This window comes from Harmonia axyridis, chromosome X (assembly GCF_914767665.1).
Source record: "Harmonia axyridis chromosome X, icHarAxyr1.1, whole genome shotgun sequence".
Taxonomy (NCBI): Eukaryota; Metazoa; Arthropoda; class Insecta; order Coleoptera; family Coccinellidae; genus Harmonia; species Harmonia axyridis.
In genome coordinates, this window is record NC_059508.1 from 37,934,356 (window position 1) to 37,941,855 (window position 7,500).

The 7,500-nt window shown below is 40.9% G+C and overlaps 1 non-coding gene across 1 annotated transcript; it reads left to right on the plus strand.

The window, feature by feature from the left end:
* The first annotated feature begins 2,795 nt into the window (after positions 1-2,795).
* On the plus strand, positions 2,796-2,914 carry LOC123688416. Its single transcript, XR_006749938.1, has one exon. It is a non-coding gene; the product is annotated as a 5S ribosomal RNA (ribosomal RNA).
* Positions 2,915-7,500: the final 4,586 nt, after the last annotated feature.

The window sequence follows — 7,500 nt, forward strand, 5'->3', positions numbered from 1 at the left end:
CGCCGCGCCTACTAGAGCTGATTTCTTCGGACTCCGATCAGAAAATCCGCCGATGCATGTCGTTAACACCTAGTCCGCCTCGTCCGATCGATCTAGGCCGTCTCGATCCACCCATCGCGCATCGAAAGTCGCATCTCTCGAACTCCGATCCGGAAATCGGCCGATGCATCACGTTAACTATTTCTTATATATCTAATATAATATACATCGAGACGGTAAGAATTCTTTTAATCGAAGATATACATATACTTCTCATCAATATCCAAAAGCTTATCGAAAAATAAATTACTCAACTTTTACGTGAAGAATCGTTCACCCAAACCTTATCCCCTATATATGTCAGGAGAACCCAAGGTTCCCCTCCAGACACGATTTAGCAAACTTTTCCCGATCGATCCGACCCACCGAGGCCGTCTCGACCGTCCGCTGCGCCTACTAGGGCCGATTTCTTCGGACTCCGATCAGAAAATATACCGATGCATGTCGTTAACACCTAGTCCGCCTCGTCCGATCTATCTAAACAGTCTCGACGCACCCAACACTCTTTCAAAGTCGGATTACTCGGACTCAATCTGAAAATGGACCGATGCATGACGTCAACACTTAGCCCGCCTCGTCTGATCGATCTAAGCCATCTCGACCCACCCAACACGCCTTCCAAGTCGGATCACTCGGACTTCGATCTGAAAATCTCCGGACTCATTTTTATGAATATCCCCAGTCAGTAAGAACGTTATTTCGCCAATATATACCAACAATAAACCATATTCCAATAGCTGAACCAAAAATATAATTCCCGATCCAAACGTTCTGCATCGCCCAACGCGACCACCTTCCCTATATATGTCAGGAGAGCACAGGGTTCCCCTCCAGACAACACTTACGCTCTATCCCCGACTCTCGGTCGATCGATAGGCCAGGTCAGCGGTGTCTGTTTCGGCCGAAGCTCGGACTTTGGTCAAAATGTTCCGATACAAAATTTGAACCAAGATAGATACAGATATGATTCCTTCTTAAATATACGTTGATTATCGAACAGAATATGGTAAATATTTTGCGATGACCGAGGATTTCATGAATTTTTTTTTTTTTCGAAAAAATTTTCTGTTATCGGAATTTCCTCAAATTTCATTTGGTTGCCTACTAATGCATATTAAAAACGATAATCAACAATCAGAATCATTATTTATCATTTATTTCAATTTTTATAATGAAAAACGTTCACGTCCTTTCGCGCCTCTCGATCGTCGTTTACGTGATGCATCGGTCAGCCCTAGTTTACGTGGTGCATCGGTAAGATCGAGTTCACGTTCTGCATCGGTAAGATCCAGTTCACGTGGTGCATCGGTAAGATCGAGATTACGTGGTGCATCGGTAAGATCGAGTTTACGTGGTGCATCGGTAAGATCCAATTCACGTTCTGCATCGGTAAGATCCAGTTCACGTGGTGCATCGGTGAGATCGAGTTTACGTTCTGCATCGGTGTGATCTAGTTTACGTTGTGCATCGGTAAGATCGAGATTACGTGAAGCATCGGTATGATCGAGTTTACGTTCTGCATCGGTCTGGACTTAGAGATATATTTTCGACGTGAAAATGTTCCGATACAACTTTTGAACCAGGATAGTTAGAGAGATGATTTTTTCTGGGATGTACGTTGATTGGGGAATGGATTGTGGAAAATAACTTGCCATGACCGAGGTGTTCTCGAATTTTTTTTTTTTTTCGAAAAATATTTTCTGATTTTGGATTTTACTCAAATTTGATTTCGTTGCCTTCTAATGTGTTCTAAAAGAGTAAATCAGTAATCAGAATCGAAAAATATTTTTCGGATTTTTTTTTTTTTGAAAAAAAATTTTCTGATTTTGGAATTTCCTCAAATTTGATTTGGTTGCCTTCTAATGTGTTTTTAAAGCGTAAATCAGTAATCAGAATCAATATTCATTGTCGACTTTAATTTTTATAAGGAAAAATGTTCACGTCCTTAAACGCCTCCCCATCATTAGCCCGAGTCCAAGTCGATGTCAGTCCCGAGCGGACGGTGTCAGATACTACCTATCGCCCCGGTCTGGACTTGGCGAGGTATTTCGACGTGAAATGTTCCGATACAACTTTTGAACCAGGATAGTTAGAGAGATGATTTCTTCTATGTTGTACGTTGATTGTGGAATGGATTGTGGGAAATAACTTGCCATGACCCAGGTGTTCTTGAATTTTTTTTTTTTTCGAAAAAAATTTTCTGATCTTGAAATTTCCTCAAATCTGATTGCGTTGCCTTCTAATGTGTTCTAAAAGAGTAAATCAGTAATCAGAATCAATATTCATTGTCGACTTTAATTTTTATAAGGAAAAATGTTCACGTCCTTAAACGCCTCTCCATCGTTACCCCGACTCCAAGACGATGTTAGACCGGAGCGGACGGTGTCAGATGCGACCGATCTCCCCGGTCTGGACTTAGCGAGATATTCCGACGTGAAATGTTCCGATACAAAAATTTAACTGTGATAGTTAGAGAGATGGTTCCTTTTGTGATGTACGTTGATTGTGTAATAGAATATGGAAATAAACTTGAGATGACCGAGGTCTTCTGGGATTTTTTTTTTTTTTCGAAAAATATTTTTCGATTTCGGAAATCCCTCAAATTTCATTGAGATATGTCCTAATGTGTTCTTAAAGCTTAAATCAACAATCAGAATTAATATCCAAAAGTTATTTCATTTTTTATGAGGAAAAACGTTCACGTCCTTTCCGCTCCCAAAAAGTGAGATATCATAGAAAATATCGCAATATATGTTGTTTACGGCCATACCACGCTGAAATTGCCAGTTCTCGTCAGAACACTGAAGCCAAGCAGCGTCGGGCGCGGTTAGTACTTGGATGGGTGACCGCTTGGGAACACCGCGTGCTGTAAGCTTTTTTTTTACGTTCTGCATCGGTCTGCCGAGATAACGTGGTGCATCGGTATGATCGAGTTTACGTTCTGCATCGGTAAGATCGAGATTACGTGATGCATCGGTAAGATTGAGATTACGTGGTGCATCGGTAAGATCGAGATTACGTGGTGCATCGGTAAGATCGAGTTTACGTGGTGCATCGGTAAGATCCAATTCACGTTCTGCATCGGTAAGATCCAGTTCACGTGGTGCATCGGTGAGATTGAGATTACGTGGTGCATCGGTAAGATCGAGTTTACGTGGTGCATCGGTAAGATCCAATTCACGTTCTGCATCGGTAAGATCCAGTTCACGTGGTGCATCGGTAAGATCGAGATTACGTGGTGCATCGGTAAGATCGAGTTTACGTGGTGCATCGGTAAGATCCAATTCACGTTCTGCATCGGTAAGATCCAGTTCACGTGGTGCATCGGTAAGATTGAGATTACGTGGTGCATCGGTAAGATCGAGTTTACGTGGTGCATCGGTAAGATCCAATTCACGTTCTGCATCGGTAAGATCCAGTTCACGTGGTGCATCGGTAAGATGGAGATTACGTGGTGCATCGGTAAGATCGAGATTACGTGGTGCATCGGTAAGATCTACTTTACGTTCTGCATCGGTCTGCCCTTGTTTACGTGGTGCATCGGTAAGATCGAGATTACGTGAAGCATCGGTATGATCGAGTTTACGTTCTGCATCGGTCTGCCCGATATTACGTGGTGCATCGGTTCAGCCCTAGTTTACGTTGTGCATCGGTCTGGACTTAGAGATATATTTTCGACGTGAAAATGTTCCGATACAACTTTTGAACCAGGATAGTTAGAGAGATGATTTTTTCTGTGATGTACGTCGATTGGGGAATGGATTGTGGAAAATAACTTGCCATGACCGAGGTGTCCTCGAATTTTTTTTTTTTTCGAAAAAAATTTTCTGATTGTGGAATTTTCTCAAATTTGATTTGGTTGCCTCCTAATGTGTTCTAAAAGAGTAAATCAGTAATAGGAATCGAAAAATATTTTTCGGATTTTTTTTTTTTTCGAAAAAAATTTTCTGATCGTGGAATTTCCTCAAATTCGATTTGGTTGCCTTCTAATGTGTTTTTAAAGCGTAAATCAGTAATCAGAATCAATATTCATTGTCGACTTTAATTTTTATAAGGAAAAATGTTCACGTCCTTAAACGCCTCCCCATCATCAGCCCGAGTCCAAGTCGATGTCAGTCCCGAGCGGACGGTGTCAGATACTACCTATCGCCGAGGTCTGGACTTGGCGAGATATTACGACGTGAAATGTTCCGATACAACTTTTGAACCAGGATAGTTAGAGAGATGATTTCTTCTATGTTGTACGTTGATTGTGGAATGAAATACGGAAAATAACTCGCCATGACCGAGGTGATTACGATTTTTTTTTTTTTTTCGAAAAAAATTTTCTGATCGTGGAATTTTCTCAAATTTGATTTGGTTGCCTCCTTATATGTTCTAATAGCGATAATCAACAATCAGAATCAAAATCCATGATCGGGTTTGATTTTTATAAGGAAAAATGTTCACGTCCTTTTTTTCAACCCCGACTCATTGACGATGTTAGAACCGAGCCGGCGGTGTCAGATACGACCGATCGCCCCGGTCCCGATCGTCATTTACGTTGTGCATCGGTCTGCCCGAGATTACGTGGTGCATCGGTATGATCGAGTTTACGTGGTGCATCGGTAAGATCCAATTCACGTTCTGCATCGGTAAGATCCAGTTCACGTGGTGCATCGGTAAGATTGAGATTACGTGGTGCATCGGTAAGATCGAGTTTACGTGGTGCATCGGTAAGATCCAATTCACGTTCTGCATCGGTAAGATCCAGTTCACGTGGTGCATCGGTAAGATGGAGATTACGTGGTGCATCGGTAAGATCGAGATTACGTGGTGCATCGGTAAGATCTACTTTACGTTCTGCATCGGTCTGCCCTTGTTTACGTGGTGCATCGGTAAGATCGAGATTACGTGAAGCATCGGTATGATCGAGTTTACGTTCTGCATCGGTCTGCCCGATATTACGTGGTGCATCGGTTCAGCCCTAGTTTACGTTGTGCATCGGTCTGGACTTAGAGATATATTTTCGACGTGAAAATGTTCCGATACAACTTTTGAACCAGGATAGTTAGAGAGATGATTTTTTCTGTGATGTACGTCGATTGGGGAATGGATTGTGGAAAATAACTTGCCATGACCGAGGTGTCCTCGAATTTTTTTTTTTTTCGAAAAAAATTTTCTGATTGTGGAATTTTCTCAAATTTGATTTGGTTGCCTCCTAATGTGTTCTAAAAGAGTAAATCAGTAATAGGAATCGAAAAATATTTTTCGGATTTTTTTTTTTTTCGAAAAAAATTTTCTGATCGTGGAATTTCCTCAAATTCGATTTGGTTGCCTTCTAATGTGTTTTTAAAGCGTAAATCAGTAATCAGAATCAATATTCATTGTCGACTTTAATTTTTATAAGGAAAAATGTTCACGTCCTTAAACGCCTCCCCATCATCAGCCCGAGTCCAAGTCGATGTCAGTCCCGAGCGGACGGTGTCAGATACTACCTATCGCCGAGGTCTGGACTTGGCGAGATATTACGACGTGAAATGTTCCGATACAACTTTTGAACCAGGATAGTTAGAGAGATGATTTCTTCTATGTTGTACGTTGATTGTGGAATGAAATACGGAAAATAACTCGCCATGACCGAGGTGATTACGATTTTTTTTTTTTTTTCGAAAAAAATTTTCTGATCGTGGAATTTTCTCAAATTTGATTTGGTTGCCTCCTTATATGTTCTAATAGCGATAATCAACAATCAGAATCAAAATCCATGATCGGGTTTGATTTTTATAAGGAAAAATGTTCACGTCCTTTTTTTCAACCCCGACTCATTGACGATGTTAGAACCGAGCCGGCGGTGTCAGATACGACCGATCGCCCCGGTCCCGATCGTCATTTACGTTGTGCATCGGTCTGCCCGAGATTACGTGGTGCATCGGTATGATCGAGTTTACGTGGTGCATCGGTAAGATCCAATTCACGTTCTGCATCGGTAAGATCCAGTTCACGTGGTGCATCGGTAAGATGGAGATTACGTGGTGCATCGGTAAGATCGAGATTACGTGGTGCATCGGTAAGATCTACTTTACGTTCTGCATCGGTCTGCCCTTGTTTACGTGGTGCATCGGTAAGATCGAGATTACGTGAAGCATCGGTATGATCGAGTGAGATCGAGTTTACGTTCTGCATCGGTGTGATCTAGTTTACGTTGTGCATCGGTAAGATCGAGATTACGTGAAGCATCGGTATGATCGAGTTTACGTTCTGCATCGGTCTGGACTTAGAGATATATTTTCGACGTGAAAATGTTCCGATACAACTTTTGAACCAGGATAGTTAGAGAGATGATTTTTTCTGGGATGTACGTTGATTGGGGAATGGATTGTGGAAAATAACTTGCCATGACCGAGGTGTTCTCGAATTTTTTTTTTTTTTCGAAAAATATTTTCTGATTTTGGATTTTACTCAAATTTGATTTCGTTGCCTTCTAATGTGTTCTAAAAGAGTAAATCAGTAATCAGAATCGAAAAATATTTTTCGGATTTTTTTTTTTTTGAAAAAAAATTTTCTGATTTTGGAATTTCCTCAAATTTGATTTGGTTGCCTTCTAATGTGTTTTTAAAGCGTAAATCAGTAATCAGAATCAATATTCATTGTCGACTTTAATTTTTATAAGGAAAAATGTTCACGTCCTTAAACGCCTCCCCATCATCAGCCCGAGTCCAAGTCGATGTCAGTCCCGAGCGGACGGTGTCAGATACTACCTATCGCCGAGGTCTGGACTTGGCGAGATATTACGACGTGAAATGTTCCGATACAACTTTTGAACCAGGATAGTTAGAGAGATGATTTCTTCTATGTTGTACGTTGATTGTGGAATGAAATACGGAAAATAACTCGCCATGACCGAGGTGATTACGATTTTTTTTTTTTTTCGAAAAAAATTTTCTGATCGTGGAATTTTCTCAAATTTGATTTGGTTGCCTCCTTATATGTTCTAATAGCGATAATCAACAATCAGAATCAAAATCCATGATCGGGTTTGATTTTTATAAGGAAAAATGTTCACGTCCTTTTTTTCAACCCCGACTCATTGACGATGTTAGAACCGAGCCGGCGGTGTCAGATACGACCGATCGCCCCGGTCCCGATCGTCATTTACGTTGTGCATCGGTCTGCCCGAGATTACGTGGTGCATCGGTCTGGACTTAGAGATATATTTTCGACGTGAAAATGTTCCGATACAACTTTTGAACCAGGATAGTTAGAGAGATGATTTTTTCTGTGATGTACGTCGATTGGGGAATGGATTGTGGAAAATAACTTGCCATGACCGAGGTGTCCTCGAATTTTTTTTTTTTTTTCGAAAAAAATTTTCTGATCGTGGAATTTTCTCAAATTTGATTTGGTTGCCTCCTAATGTGTTCTAATAGCGATAATCAACAATCAGAATCAAAATCCATGGTCGGGTTTGGTTTTTATAAG